This window comes from Achroia grisella, unplaced genomic scaffold (genome assembly GCF_030625045.1).
Source record: "Achroia grisella isolate CSIRO2021 unplaced genomic scaffold, CSIRO_AGI_Agris_v1 utg511, whole genome shotgun sequence".
Classification (NCBI taxonomy): Eukaryota; Metazoa; Arthropoda; class Insecta; order Lepidoptera; family Pyralidae; genus Achroia; species Achroia grisella.
In genome coordinates this window covers 6,112,681-6,128,929 of record NW_026712905.1, presented here as the reverse complement: position 1 = coordinate 6,128,929, position 16,249 = coordinate 6,112,681, and the positions used below count along the sequence as shown (strand labels likewise).

The 16,249-nt window shown below is 30.2% G+C and overlaps 1 protein-coding gene across 1 annotated transcript in view; it reads left to right on the top strand.

Annotated features, from left to right (window-relative positions):
* LOC131846496 (klarsicht protein) overlaps positions 1 to 16,249 on the top strand; it is a 246,427-nt gene that overhangs the window by 24,030 nt on the left and 206,148 nt on the right. The window lies entirely within an intron of this gene.

Genomic DNA, 16,249 nt, shown 5'->3' with positions numbered 1-16,249 from the left:
ACAAAATTAAATATTTTAATAAAAAATAATCATTTCTGAAGCAGCTTATTCTGAGCAGTTTGTTCTTTCCGCATTTATCAATTCTCACTGTTCGAATTATTTACCGAGGACGTTACTATTGGTTATTGTTTATGGATACCGAAATAATATAATATGCATACAAAAATAATGTAGTTGATAACTTGTATGAACATTCAAACGCTATATTTTAGGCCAAAATTCTTATCAGTATTTAAACTGCTACAAGTTGAAGATTTGGAACACATGAAATCTTATATGTACCTATACCTACCTACACGGCACGAATTGTAAACATGTAGTAAAGATGTTTGTAACCCATATCCCTTATCTACAGACCGAGTGTCGCAATATTTTCTGACAATATTCTCACGGAGTTATATTGGTTTACAGTGTATTAACTTCAGTAGCACAATATCGTACTAATGACAAAAGAGATTAGTTATTTAATAGTAGTAGCACCTCAAAATAAGAATAAACCATTATTGTTAAGGAAAATATTACTAAATGCATGACTAGACGTCTAATATATTATGTTTAAATAGTATAAACACGTACTTAGCCCGTCATCTATAAATCACTTCCTTCCCTCAGCATATGTATTGCACATACTGTAGTTAAAATACACAAGTAAAATACACAGAAGAATAGGTCAGTAGGTCACACTAATTTTACTTGATTACTATTATTGTCTATTGAACTACTGCTGGTAACTTTTACTGTGGTATATCTATTCATTGCCTCTCTGATCGAATTCGACACGGTCGTTAATGCGTATAGATTTCGTTGGTCTACTCAGCCTTCAGATATTATAAAATTGATAGATAATGAAGTAGTTGAGATTAAACAAGTCTGCCTTTAAATAATAATCATACATTTGTTTATTATTATAACGCTCTATATCGAAACAAAATTGTTCATATAATCTCCACTCAAGACTGGCTGGTATCAGTTTTGTAGTCACATGTTCGTTATACAGTTTACAAACACAGGGTACCCTAGTGGAGTCTATTTTTTTTTGCATTTTAAAATCTATGGGCGTGTGATTATACACACTGTACATGATGTGTGATGGTGTGATATATTATCTATATAGAATAGATAACGCAAAAGTTATCTAATTTAATTAAGTTATTCATGATTAAGCAGAAATGGAAGATATGTGTATACATACCTAACACAATTAAGAAAATAAGGTCAAGGGGATAATCATTGCAAGCGTAAAACGAATTGAAGCATTATTACAGTAGAAATTCGGATACCTAATATATAAAATCACGTTTATTATTGTGTGTGCTTGCGTGATTGCGTGAGCTTGCTTTATTTATTCAGACAAGTGTTGTTTCCTATAAACCAACTTCTGTTGGTTTATAGGAATTTACTCCATAAATTTATGAATATAAATTTATGGAGTAAATTCCATTTCTTACGTTTTTAATATAAATTGATACTCTTTGCTCAATTTGAGGATCTGATCAAAAGATCCTCAATTTAAATTAAAAAGGATTCATATGTAGGAAGGACATCCTAGTCACTTATGGAAGTCAAGTTTTTTATATTAATATTTATTATTACAAAAAACTTTATGCTACGTCCAGTCTACAGATTAAATTAGAATTCTGGCATGAAGCTCAACCAAATTTCATTTTTTTAATCATATTCTGTTAAGCTAAGGAACATTGCTAACGGTAGTTCATAAATATCAAATCCAACGATCAAAATCTATTTCGGAACGCTTCGGATCGTCCAAGTAATTCCTTTTATGATGCACTAGCTTTAATAGCTCTGAGTGTAATAGCAGTAAAGTTCAAAGTATTCACTTTTTACGATACTTACCGTTAGTTTGAAGGTAATTCGTCACATGGACGTGTTTATGGGCTCTGGTATAAGTTCCGTGCATGCATAGAAAGATTAAGGATTCCACTTTAATTGAAGTTCAGAAAACATTCCACAGTATACAAATGTTATGATGGTGTTTAATGTATTTCCGGTACAGGTCATTGTGTAGTATTTAAAGTGTATTATTTTTATTAATACTTAAGTACCATTTTATATGTTTAATATATATTATTCTATTCCGATATTCTACGGTTTAAATAATATGTTATTGTCCATCTGGAATAATGTAATTTCTAATAGAAGTAGATATTTAAGAGCAAAAAAGGGGAACAATATTTCAAGACAGTCTCAATATGCGCACCCTCTTTGTCATACTAAAGCAGATATGTAAACTTATGTCCTTATGCCCATTAAATTGAGTAAATGTAGTCAATTAATCTAAAAATCAAAGAGAATTATTAAGGACATTAACAGAAGACAAATAGTGAATAATTAAATTACCATATGTTAAAAGAACAATAATAAATCAAACAGAAATATTTAAGTTATTAATGAAACACTGATATAATAATTCTAATACTACATATATTAATTTATTTAACCTATTCTTCGAAAGAAGGTTAAAATTTAAAGTTATTATAGACACGTGAGTCAGTTACATTACTAACTGATTGGTGACAAACAAATGCCATGTTATCAGGGGGAAAAGCAATATCAATAGGAGTGGCTTTACCCGTATTTGGTGCACGGTTATTACTCTGTTAGGTTGAGTAAACATGTTAGGTGCATTATTATTATTACGAGTTAACGAGGTATTTGTTTCGACTATGAGTACCCTTCTACGAACTCGCTAACAAAAGTGCAAAAATGTTAATAGCTGTACCGCAGTATCGGAGACTACAATATCTGTCAATTATCAATAAAGAATTTCCGTTATTTCCGAATGACTTAAAAAGAATATACTTTTTATAGTCAGAGAGCTAGAATGATGATTTTCAATCAAAATTAGTTTAATTTTAAAAGCAAAATAAGAAATAGAATTCAAATAGAAATATAGATTTATATGTATGTTCTATGATCAACTTATTACTTTACTATTAGCGGAACATATTTTAAGTAATCATTAATTAATAGAGAAATACGAGAATTTATTTCATTATCATATTATACATTCACGTTAAGCCCGAATGTATAATATTTATTAGTTATAGTTCCGTTAGATCTATATGTTTAATATCTTTGCAAAACATTTTGAGATGGCAAAAATATATTCCTGTAATTCTATGATAAAATAGAACGAGCTATGGTGACAGAAGTTACGTGGGCGTGTTATCGTGTTGTTTCTGTTGTTATTTTTATTTCTTGTAAGGGAACGCGAAATAAAATAAAGGGTTCTTTCCAATTACTCTGACTAGTAAACATAAACCTGTATAAATTAGGCGCCAAAGAATACGATTGACTGTAAAAGAAAGTATTTCTACATTTATGACAGGGGCACTTGGATTTTATGACGCGGCGGCGCCATCTTTGAATTTTAACGTTTTGTTATTCCAAAGAATATTTGAGTGTTTGGTCAAAGGATTTGTTTGATTTTGACTATTATAACAGGTGAACCCTTGGCCACATGGGAACTGGCCTTTTTACGAATAGAAAAATGTTTGACAACCGTCGTTGTCAAACATTTTTCTATCTCATAACCTAGTGGTATAAGAGGATTTGAACTTTTGTTATGGTGGTTAGATCTGAACTAAGGATATTTTTTTGTATTTGTTAATTCTTGACATGTTTCGATTTTCTGTACCAGGTTTAGAGATGTATAATTGATTTTAGATTTCATATTTATTGGATTTATATAGTGATATATGTATGAAAGTATTGTTTATCTACTAGTGATAATAGGACTAGTAATATCCGTTGGTTTAAGTACCTACTATTAACCTATACATGACTATTTGCAATGTGTATACTAAGCCCTAAGTCGAAACTTATTGTTAGTGAATAAATTTACTTAAGGAATATATTTTCGACTAAGTAAGTCAAGTATGTAAGGATTTATTTTTTTAACTTTTCGTACTAATTAGATGACTTAACCTCGCGGCTAAATACTATTTGAACATGTTTAAAACAAACGCCACAACTAGAAAATGTCGGCCCCTTTTCTTAGTCTCTGTGTATAAATGTATTTATTTATACTATCATTCAGTGTTACTAGAGCGGGATGTGTTTACAATTATTAAAATAAAAACAGGAGGACATTAAAACTATTATACTCGTTTAATTCACAACAGTTTTAAAAGTAATGATCGGCAAGCTGGCGGCAACATTCAGTAATATCAAATTTCATGACAATTCCAGTAACTACTATCCACTTTCTTTATAAAAATCTTCCTTATGTTATAAACGCGAAAGCTTGTAAGTATGTATGGATAGTTAGTTGGATGGATGTTTGTTACTTTCACGCAAAAAGTACTGAACGCATTTTGATAAAACTTTACAGTAATATGTATACATAGGCTATTTTCATGCGGGTGAAACCGTGGACACATGAGTTATTAATAAATACATTTTACTTTTAGAATTCCATTTTCCTTATCTTGTGAGCTTTATTTTTTTTTAAAGAGTGATCAAAAGCACTGATAGTTATAACGGAATTGTAGGCAGTGTTAATTTTAATAAATAAAAGATTACTATCTATCATGTATTAGAATAGCTGATAGCACTAAGACTGCTTTAAGTACACACAGACAGACAGATGTACTTACGTTCTATTACATCTGTGTAAAACCACACTTGTAGAGTGGTTTTATAACAATACCAATAATAGTTTATATCTTAAACACTTAATCTAATTTGTTTTCTAACGCTATAAAATTCAAATTTTCTCTCATATTACCGGCCGATAGTTGTTTTCTCCGGGTCATTTGTGGACACGAGTGAATCGCCCACTATTTGCATTTAACGACGCAGCACGCGTATCAAAAGCGAGAAATCTTTTGACTCTCAAACTAACCGTAGTAAAATAGAAATTTTTCTCTTACAATATTCCCCTTTGTATCAATTTCATATGTGTGTCAGTCAATATACATATGTTTTTATATAACTGGAATGGTAAATATTCCAACGGCTATCCCGATGGCAAATAGAATCTGTCTCCTTTATACAATAAACACTTAATTATGATATGCCTATGTCTCTGAACCAAGTAATTTTACTCTCATATCCTCATCCTTCCTACCAAAACACACTTTGCACATTGCAATATTTTTTTGTATAATTGGAATGGTAAATGAGTTAATGGTAGGCGGTAACAATCGCCTATATGCAATTATATACTATATACAAGTACATGAACATCACTATATAACTTTATCTCACTCAAGCCTTGATATTCTAGAGCTCCAAGATGTCATGCCTTTTATCCTCTAATTTCCCATTCTAGGCTGACTTAAATTCAAAACATATATTGCAAAGCAAGTTTCTTGTCGGCCAAAGTAGGTGAGACTGAGGTACGCAGAGGACTTTTTACTGTCAACTTCCGGTACAATATCTATTAATTGTCAATATACTTAAATAATGTTTAAATTTCAATAATTTCTACCTCACTCTCACGTCAATATGTCTATTTATCATTTCATGGTATAGAGTCATCTCATATTACATGCAATATTTTAATAATTATCCAATAAAGTAATTAAGTTGTTTTAGTACAAAATATATGATTGATTTATGATTTAAAGAGGTATAGTAATGGACGGTTAAGAAAGTGAGACGGAATTTACAGCGGCCGCAGAAAGTTGAAATTATGATAAATGTTACTTGTTATTTCATCACATTTGTTCTGTATAACAACTGTATTATAAGCTAACTGATGTGTAGACTTTCAAGTAATTTATTGCAGTCTTTATTATAGCGTTACTAATGCTAAGGAAACGATTGTCACATGTTAAAACCACTCCTTTATAAAATAAATATAATCATTTATATATTTTATTTATATACTTATATCTGTTACGTACAGAAAATAATCAATATAAACAATTTAAGTAAACTAGTACAAAAGATGGTCTTGTAGCTTATCAAAGATCTGAGAGGGTACGTGTACATTACAATAAAAATAATGTATAAATTAGTTACTTCAATTACGAATTACGAAAAATAATATTGAATGTTTATTATAATGTCAGAATTAATTATAGTATTATATATAGATAATATTATTCATTAACTGTAACATCGCCATATTTATATTTTATAACGTAACATTATATGAATACACGATAATATATAACTTTTATTCCTGCTGATTCACACTATTGGAAATTAAGTGGAAATTAACAATAGAACTTCGATAACCATTGTCACGTTTTTACGAATGTTGATTTATTTGGAAATACGTGATGTTTCTTATAACCATCGGCATGAATCTTAAATACAATCTTAAATACCCGTGTTACAAGTCCCGGGAACTACTCAGATTTTTCCTCTCTGCCACACGATGGACCCGGTTTCCGCACGGTGAATGTATGGGATGCAAAGAAGTTCATCTTTCGTTGATCTTAAAATTTAATCATTGTTGTATTATTTGTCTATAAATATAAATGAATGAATAAATATGAAAAAAAATTTCATAGAATTTATTTCAGTTAGTGAATAAGTATTCATACATATTATAAATATGATATATTTATCTATAGATATATCTGTATAATAGAAATTATTTTCATTTATTAAATTTAAAATTACCAGCAGATTTACTATCGAAGGTCTACTGAGGTGACATTTTACACAATTATAAAAGTTTCATGTTGACGGGAGAAAAGGAGACCGTTTGACCTTTGGTTAGTTACTTAATCTAGGTATATATTTTATACCAAGAGGAATATATAATGTTAGTCTAAAGAGTGTATACCATATGTAGATATTATATCAAGACAGGGATCAAGGGAAGCTTTAGTGCGACACAACTATCAGTGCCCACTTAATAAGGGCTTAAACATTTTTTTTAGTGAGTTATAAGTTTCAATCAATTAATCAATGTACTCGAAATTTAAGAATATCAAAACTATTTAATTAGTTATTCAATCTTATGAAAATACTATTAATAACAGATTGTTTTCATAAATAAACAGTATTACTTTAAAACACTGCATTGCATTCGTTTCCGTCCTTTTTCGTAATAACGTTAATGTATTGTAAATTATTGAGAATGGAATGAACATACAGTTGTATAGTAAGTTGTGTATATTAATCCGCGGACTCCACCCTTCACGATTGATACGATTACCTCACTATCTTTCCATTCCACTATCACTCAAAACCATATAAGGAATATAGCAGGAAACATTTGATAAGCAATAGTCCACTACGTTCCGGTTAGCATAAGTGAACGTGAAATTGTCATGCACTACAAATTTTGAAATATAAAATAATGAAATGCACGTACCGCGCTATATTAACATTAATATCGAGGTTAAACGACATCTTAATGTGTATGCACCTTAATGTTAAATTGTATTTGCTAATTAATGGAATGATTAAGAGAAATAACACTGCAGTATATTACAAGTGTCTCGTAAACATGTCAATATGCATGGCTAACGGCTATGCAATGAATGTCAAAATATATCTAATTTCAATCACTTTCACTATGGTATCTGATGTTTAATATATTTTTTTCTAATGAAAATATAACATGTAATATGCTAACGTAATCTTCCATGTCATGTCAAAAACTAGAATAAGGCAATAAATATATTAGTTTCTCATCGTGGCATAGGTTTTGTATAAATCTGTCTTTGTTTGTCTGGCTTCGGTGGTCTAGTGGTTTAGCACACCGCCTTTCTTCCGATGGTCGACGGTTCGATTCTTCGCACTATATACAGACATTTGTACTCATGAGTATGTTTGTTTGTATCGGTCTAGGTGTTTTCAGTGTGTAGTACGTATATATCAAAAAAATATATTTATATTCGTTGTAACTTTAAATTACTCAAAAAAGTACATACCTGTTTCTTATGATTTAATGTAGAAAAGAGGAGAAGCTTCTTCTTTAAAATTCAATGATGTAAGTATTCTTCTAGTCATTCAGTTAGAAAATGGGTTACAAACTAAGAATGAATTCAATTGAATACAAATAAGGCTTGCATAATACTGTACAGTAACGGTGCGCGATGTTCGGTCAATTTGAATTCGAATTCAATGAAACGAAAGAAGGCACGTTGTGGAATTCACATTTCTTTCTAATACATTTAGGTGTTAAAAATTTAGGTAGTAAAGCTTTATATATATAGCTAAAAGTATTAGAAAATACCACTAATGACAATAACTAATATTTTTTTATATAATATTATTTCTGTTAATGGTTAATTTTCCAAATGAACCACCATAATATTAACTTCATCTTCTGCTTCTTCCTTATTTCATTTATTTGTGGTCCGCGTAATATGTTTTTCTCTTCCATTTACACCTGTTCGCAGTGATCTCGATATTTGTAACTCCCTTTCATATAACGGGAATATCTTATTTTACCTCCTATGATATCAACATCCACTAAAGAAGGATTTTAAAAATACTATCATTTCAAAAATCCGTTTTAGTACATGTTGATATCATAAACAAATTAAAAAAAATGTCTGTGGTTTTGGTTGTGCATTGATAAATCAGGCTGGACAGGACATTTTGTTTATATAGATACGAGTATATAATTGCTGCTACGAAACAAAATTCGTATCATAGTTATGATATTAGTCAGAATTATCTATTTAAGATATACGTAACTACTCACTACTCACTACAAGTGTATAGCAAACAAGTATTTAATTTTCGTTATCGCATATTCTTTTATCAACGGCCATGCGAATAATATCCCACAGTAAATAGATAAAGTTCATTTTACCGTTAACGCCACAAATAAATGTCTCACTCTGCGACCAACAATGGTAATCGACAATTTGCCTTCAATACGATTAATTCGATTTCACCGGCGAAATTGTTTTTACCGATTCACAGCTTTCTTTCGATAAATACAAGATATTTATCGACGTCGTTTGCCTTATTATTTGGCGTAGGTTTTATAGATTTTCACGTTATGGCTCCGTAATGTATTTTATGGTACGTTACGTAAGTATGAATTTAACAAGAAAGAAAATATCTTTTCCACGGTCCATGTTACTTGTAATTATGGTTATTAATGGTAACTTTTAAATGTTCATTCTGTTAGAAACGTTTTTGTATACATCAGAGATAAGACAGTGAAATTACATTGTATAGGTGAATGATTTCTTAGTTCTTCGGAATAGCAATGCATGAGTGGTGTGATTATGTAGATACTTATGTGGCTATACCGCAATACAATCCCATAAACCCATTACGAACATGCTAACGTTATATACCATGTTAGGTCGACCTCCACACGGTTTCCTGGAAACCGTTGTGGCCAATTTTTGATAATTTCGCCACAATGGACAAACTCAGGCCAGTGTTACTTGTACTTCACGCTCATCTTATCATACTTCAGAGGTGTCCCGCCAGCATATACCGTTACCGCAGGTGGGAGCAACATTCCATTTTCATCTCTAAAAATTGCTAATGTTATAGACGAAAATCATATCTAATGTTTGTGCATGCAAAAGTTGTCAAGTAAAATAAAAAAATATTCCTGCACAGAACAACACTGTCATTGTGAATTAATATAACATTAAAATATAGCAAAATATTTTTGTAATACAAGAACAAACAAATCGAGATTCTCCTCTAATCTTCTATGAAGTCCACTATTAAGTTTACTGTATTTTCTGCAGAGCCTAAAGCGTATAGTGTCACATTTCTCAATAGTGAAATGACTTGAATTGGCCCGCTTAGGTACGATACCCAGGGAACAATGTGAACTTTAAGCGGACTCGTATCTATTCGGTCAAACGTGTATTAACATCTGGGTTATACTATATCGGTCCCTTTCATTCGTCATTTATATAAAAGGGAGGTATAAAGTCGTAGTTCAGATATTTTACGGGACCACTCATGTTGCAGACAGGCCGACAGGGCGATAGTTCTGTTGTAGCAATATGTCAACCACTGTATTTTATGTATGTGGGTATGTTTATAAATTTATTAACCAGTTGTCTCAACAAACGAGTGGTCAGTTTAATTTTTTTTTATAATTGGTCTGTTTCTAAATAGCTGGAATGAGCTATACAAAATACGTGGCCTATGGATGTGAGAACTCACATGTACTTGATTAAATGTTTCTTATTCTTCACAAATTTTAATCTACTACTGGTTTGCACGTCGTATCTGGTTGTACCTACTATGTAAATGTATCGCGATATGTAGTAATTTTATAATATAAATAAATAGCTTACCGTTTTCGCACAGATATGTTCAATTATTTATTTTTATAAAATATGTAAACCAAAATAATTTACAATTAATTGAATGGCAAACACTATGTTTAATTGTGTATATATTTATAATTTCCACTTTCCCGTATTTTAAGTAACAAGACTTGACAGATATAAGAGACGAAGTGATTCTCATCAAATATAGTTTGACGACCTCGGTGGTCTAGCGGTCTAGCACACCGCCTTACGTCCGATGGTCGCGGGTACGATTCCTCGCACGGCACAAACATTTCAATTCATGAGTATGATTGTTTATCGGTCTGGCTATTTTCTTTGTATATTGTGTATGTATTTACGAAAAAAAATTATCTATGTATTTGTATCAGTAATCTAGTACCCATAATACAAGCGTTAGCTTAACTTGGGTCTAGATGGCGCTGTGTCCGGCGAATTGTCCTGAGATTATTATCATTATTATTATAGTTAAAAATCAGTCTATTTATTCACTTTGCGGTACTACAGCAACATAATACACTAAACTATAGAATTTATTTTATATTCCACATAAATTGAAAGTGGAAATATAAAAAGTTTATAAAAATAGCTGTATAAGGGGGGAGCTTATCTCTAAAAAGAGATTTCTTGAAGCAAAATTTAAGTTACACTTCTTTTTCTATACGCTATATTATGTTAATTAGGAGACAAAAGTATTTAAATATTTTATGCTCATCTGTTACGTAGTAAAATTATTATGTTAAATTACTACATATAAGGACTATATTTTCTTAACTGTTATAATAACGAAGGCTCTATTATATAAATAATGTCTATCTCACGATGTATTTCCTCTATGATTTGCTATTATTTACATATAAATTACGTATGTCTGAAATTGCTGCCAGGTAATTAGTATAGACTAAAATGAAAATTCTGAACGAGAGCAGCCTAAAGGTATGGGAGTGTTTCACATTTACGCTCGCGCCCTGATAAACCCCTTTCACTTATATGATAACCCCTCGGGTTACATATCTGTGCAAACATTGAAAACTACCTTTCCCTCGTGACTTTGCCTGCATATAAATTATTCTCGGACTGTTTGGTATCTGAGATCATTTTCCCAGGCTATGGCCTGGACCAGAGTATTTTATCATAGATTAAATGAGGCCCTACTCTCCCAGTTATGCATTTAATGTCTGTCAAAGTGTAATTGTAATATATATCCGTGTACCCATACGATCATTTGATATAACGAGGTGGTCGGTTAAAGACGCTTGAGTAATAAACATAACGAGTATTGTAACTTCATTTGTGCAAGTACATATTACAATTAACATTTTTGTTATTAAATTAGAAGGACGGCCTCGGTGGTCGCGGGTTCGAATCCTCGCACGCCACAAACATTTGTATTCAAGAGTGTGATTGTTCGTAGAGGTCTGGATGTTTTTCTATATATAATATGTATGTACTCAGGAAAGGAAATATATGTGTATATGTATCAGTTATCCATAGTACCCATATCATAAGCTTTAGCTATTTTAACTTTGAACTAGATGACTTTGTGTGAATTACAATTAAACTGAAAATCCATTTTACAGAATATGGTAAACGTCGTGTAAATAAATGAATGTACCGAGTCTCTCGTTCTACTTCAGCAACATTTGCAGCAGCGATCGATGCAGCTGCTGCACTCTTGAGATAAAACGAGACAAATACATTCGGTGTCTTGTTCCCTCTTCCTTGTTATATGACGTTTAACAGATGAGAGAATGAATCAATACGTCTAGATGTGATTCACTGTCTTATAATAATAGTATTATTTATTATAATACTATAGTAATGTACATACTAGGTACCTAATATATAAAGACTAATTTAAATCTTAAAATACTTTAAGGTTTAGTATAAAGCCCTTTAAATTATTATAATTGTATTAAACATTAAAAAAAAAGTTTTGTACTAAACACGCAAGTTATGCTTATTTCTTTATATGTACTTAGAGATTAGTATTTGTTTATTCCCTGTGATAAATGTCGAATGTCCTCCTCTGTATGTGAAACAGGCAAATGGCTTGTAAACCCTTAAAATATGTAGGCAACGGGAACGACAAACCCACAAGGTAAAATTATCAAATAAATAAACTCGAGAAATGGCTGTTGTTAGAGAAAATTCCACTTTCCTGTAACAATTTAATATACCTACTTAATATACCTTAGGCCTACATGTTTCATATATATATAATATGTTTATAACATACGATAGGTATTTCATACTTTCACTTATTGCTTGACTATGTAAATTGTAGTAATTATGAGTACGTTATTACAATATGGTACGGCCTAAATTTATATAAAAAACATGAAAACTAGTTATATACGCGACTTCGTTCTACTGAGCAGCCGATCTACTCTTGACCGACAGAACTTTCGGTTTCAATTCGCCCAGTTTCGGAGCAGAATTGTAAATAGTTTCTGCAGGTAAACTGGTCGAAACAATGGCTCGAAACCTGGCTTAGAGTGCATTAATTAGGTAATTAAATATAATTAACATAGAATGCCAAAGTAATTTATTAGTAGAAAAAAAAAACAGATAGATAGAAGAGAAACACTTAAATATACTGGTTGAGTCCTGAACAAAAAAAAAACCCAAAATACCACCAGGCAGGCCGTATACTATTTTTAATGTCTGAACAGTATAATATTATAATTTTTATTTATTTTTAAAAAAAAATTCTAAAATAATATACGTTAACATTTTATGAACGCATAAATATTTATTTTACATTCACTAATTAACTGATTAAGTAGTAAATTAATTTGACTTTGTTTAATAGTAAGTAAACACTTTTACTTTCGGAATAAATGTAGATGTAACATACATTTGATAGAGTACTTTCGTTATTAAACGAGGTATAAATAATTATAATTATTATCATATAAATGATATAGTTAGCAACCGCTTTTAAAACAAAGAGGAGAGGTATCAATTGATAATTAATTTTACAATGTATCGGTTTGATTTATTTTTTACTTATCCTTTACTATTTATTTTGTAAGGATTGACTTTGATTCCAAAACATGATTTCATTTTTTAGACGTCGTGATATATTTTCATTGAAACTGAAGTTGATTTTTGTGGTTTACTCCCGAGTTGGTTGCATACAATATTTGTTTTATTTATTTATATAAAATATTACGAATGGAAATGGAATTTAAAGGATACATTGTAATGAAAGACTAAGGAACTTTGTTGCTTACGTTTTTTTTAATATATATTGATACCATATTACATATGGTGTATATTTGTAACGATTATTTCTGTAACTAAAAAGGAACTCGTTGTTGTGGTCAAAATATATTTACTTATTAACTTGGCTACACTAAAATTATTAAAAGAGAGTACGAGTTATATTTTTTTATATATTTATATGAAGGGTAATTTTAAGAAGAACATTCCGAATAAACACATGAAAAGGAAAGGCTAGTTGTGATATAAAAGTTTTTATATTCTTATATAATTTTAATATGTATAAAAAGCTGAAAAATTTAACTGTAATTGTACTTTACACTATTTAATAACATTAATTTTTATTATTAACATTAACAAATTGTGTAAACAACATTATGTACATACAAATTTATTGTAATTTATCCTTAATTTATATGAATACCTGTATATACTTACTTTATACAACGGAAAATCCTTTAAAATACACGAGGTTATAAATAATAATTGAACACAATTAAAATCTATTATTCACTATTGCAGATGTCATAATTCATTATAAGAACAATAGACATTATCTTTTTTATTATTTATGCTTTTATTTAATATCAGTACAATAATAATTGTACTAATATTTAATTATTATACCTAATATACGATGAAATATATGTATATTTAAATATATGAATTATATTTTATGTACAGTGTAAATATATTATTTGTATAATGTTTCCTTCAAAATAAAACAATAAAATAGTAAATATGTATGTATTTATTATAATCATCTGTATAAGTCAGTACATTTAAAAAAATATTAATCCATTGCTAATATAAAAACCTGACTACTAATTTGGATAAAATATAATGTTTAGTAGAATTAACATAGGAGTGAATAATATTCAAACCAAAAAATAATCATATGAATCTATTTAATTTTGCACGCTAAAAGAAATTATAATACTCTCCAATAATATAATTATTAATCCCTTTGGCAGTGTTGAAAATAATTGTATATCAATTCAAATGATCACTAATTTCTTTATCAGGTAAAAAATTTACCCAACTGCCATGGGGAAAGTTGTCGAGTTCATCAACTACGCAAATATAAACCAACTATTGGTCCACAGTTGGTTAATGACGTCAGATTTGTAGCTAACATGTGGTTTGACCAAATATGCGTACAACCATGAAAACTGGCCTTTGCATTACTGCTACATAAGGATTAATAAACCAACTAACTATAATCTGATTTAAATTAGCATTAGGTTTGCTCGTGAATACATTAAATGTTGGTGTAAGGAAATTTTCGTAATGATTAAATCTATGTAAGTGAATGTAACTAATCTAAAGTTAGTTGCTTTTATGTACTGATAGAATAGAAACTATTTGTAAAAAGTAAAATCCCCCAAAGATCCTAACATATTTTATTTAAAATGAATGAAATAGTTCTACTATTATAAAATAAGTTTATTACATATTTGACGTTTTAAATATTTTCTTGTTATTAATATTATAAATGCGAAAGTTTGTTAAAATTTGAATTTTAGTTGTGTCAATCTCACATACCTTGATGTAGACTTTTCATGTGTGGGGTACTTCCATCTCACCCATTTTAGTCCCGCTAAGGTGTTGAGAGTACTACAAACTGTGTTTTAGTTGTAGCGTGAGATCCGGCAGTGAAGTTACAGGATAAGAGGTACCTATGACATCTTTATTCTCTGGATTGGCAACAAACGACACACGGGTGTCATGATATGATAACGTGATAACAGTAGTGCGATCAGTTCAGCCTATAGTTTGTTTGCCAATCAAATTTAAAAAAAATCGAAGAGAAACGCTAGTTGCATAGGGACATTTCTATATTTATACCTATCAATAACATATAGGTATATGTTATTATAAATATTTACATATCCATCAGAATATATGAGTCAACCGTTCTGAGAATATAGTCATTTTGCACTTTATATAAAATTAAATAAGTATTCCGTTATATTGAACAAATACACCGTGTATGGAGTGTATGAATCAGCACTGTTGGCCACCTCGTGCATGCCTAGCATAATTTATAACTTGATTCGACCAACTTCTATACATATTACGTTATGTATGCTCAAGTAAGAACTACATAATAGTGTTTTCTATTAGAAATTATGAATTAGAAAAACATATAAGATAAGTATCGATATACTTATATGATAAATATCGATAATAAAGAAAGATTCAAACTGATTAAAAACATAATAATATACCCATGGAGTTTCTAGCCAGTTCTTCTAAATTGAAGAAGGTAGCCGAACTGGAGGGGACGGATAGAAATAAAAATAATGTCACTAAGAGGTAGCTATATGAATAAATACTTATTAATTTTAACTTAACATTGTCACAAAACCTTGATGTTTTTTTTTTGGTTTATCTGATTTGCTGACACAAAATATCGATAGACTTCTTTTTGGATCATCAACTATCGGATCCCATCAGACAATATGTCATTTTGCAATTCCAGTTACCTTTTTTGTCGATATTATCGAAGACTTGAAATAGATGTCAACACATAGATATTTTTGCGAAGACACATCGATGTTTTAAAAATAGCGACGAAAGTCGATCACCTTATAGTATTTGCGTACTCAATGTAAGTCGGCAAAGAGAGATCTATGCATAATATAATTAGGTAGGTACAGAATTTAAGTGTTTTTGTATTCGCAAGTGAAAAGTAGATATGGTGGATCAAATATGGTGGTCATATGCGGAGGTATATCTGGGATGCCGGATAATGGGGTTATACTTTTTTTATTTCTTTTATGGAGAAGCCAATCCTGGGCCTTGTG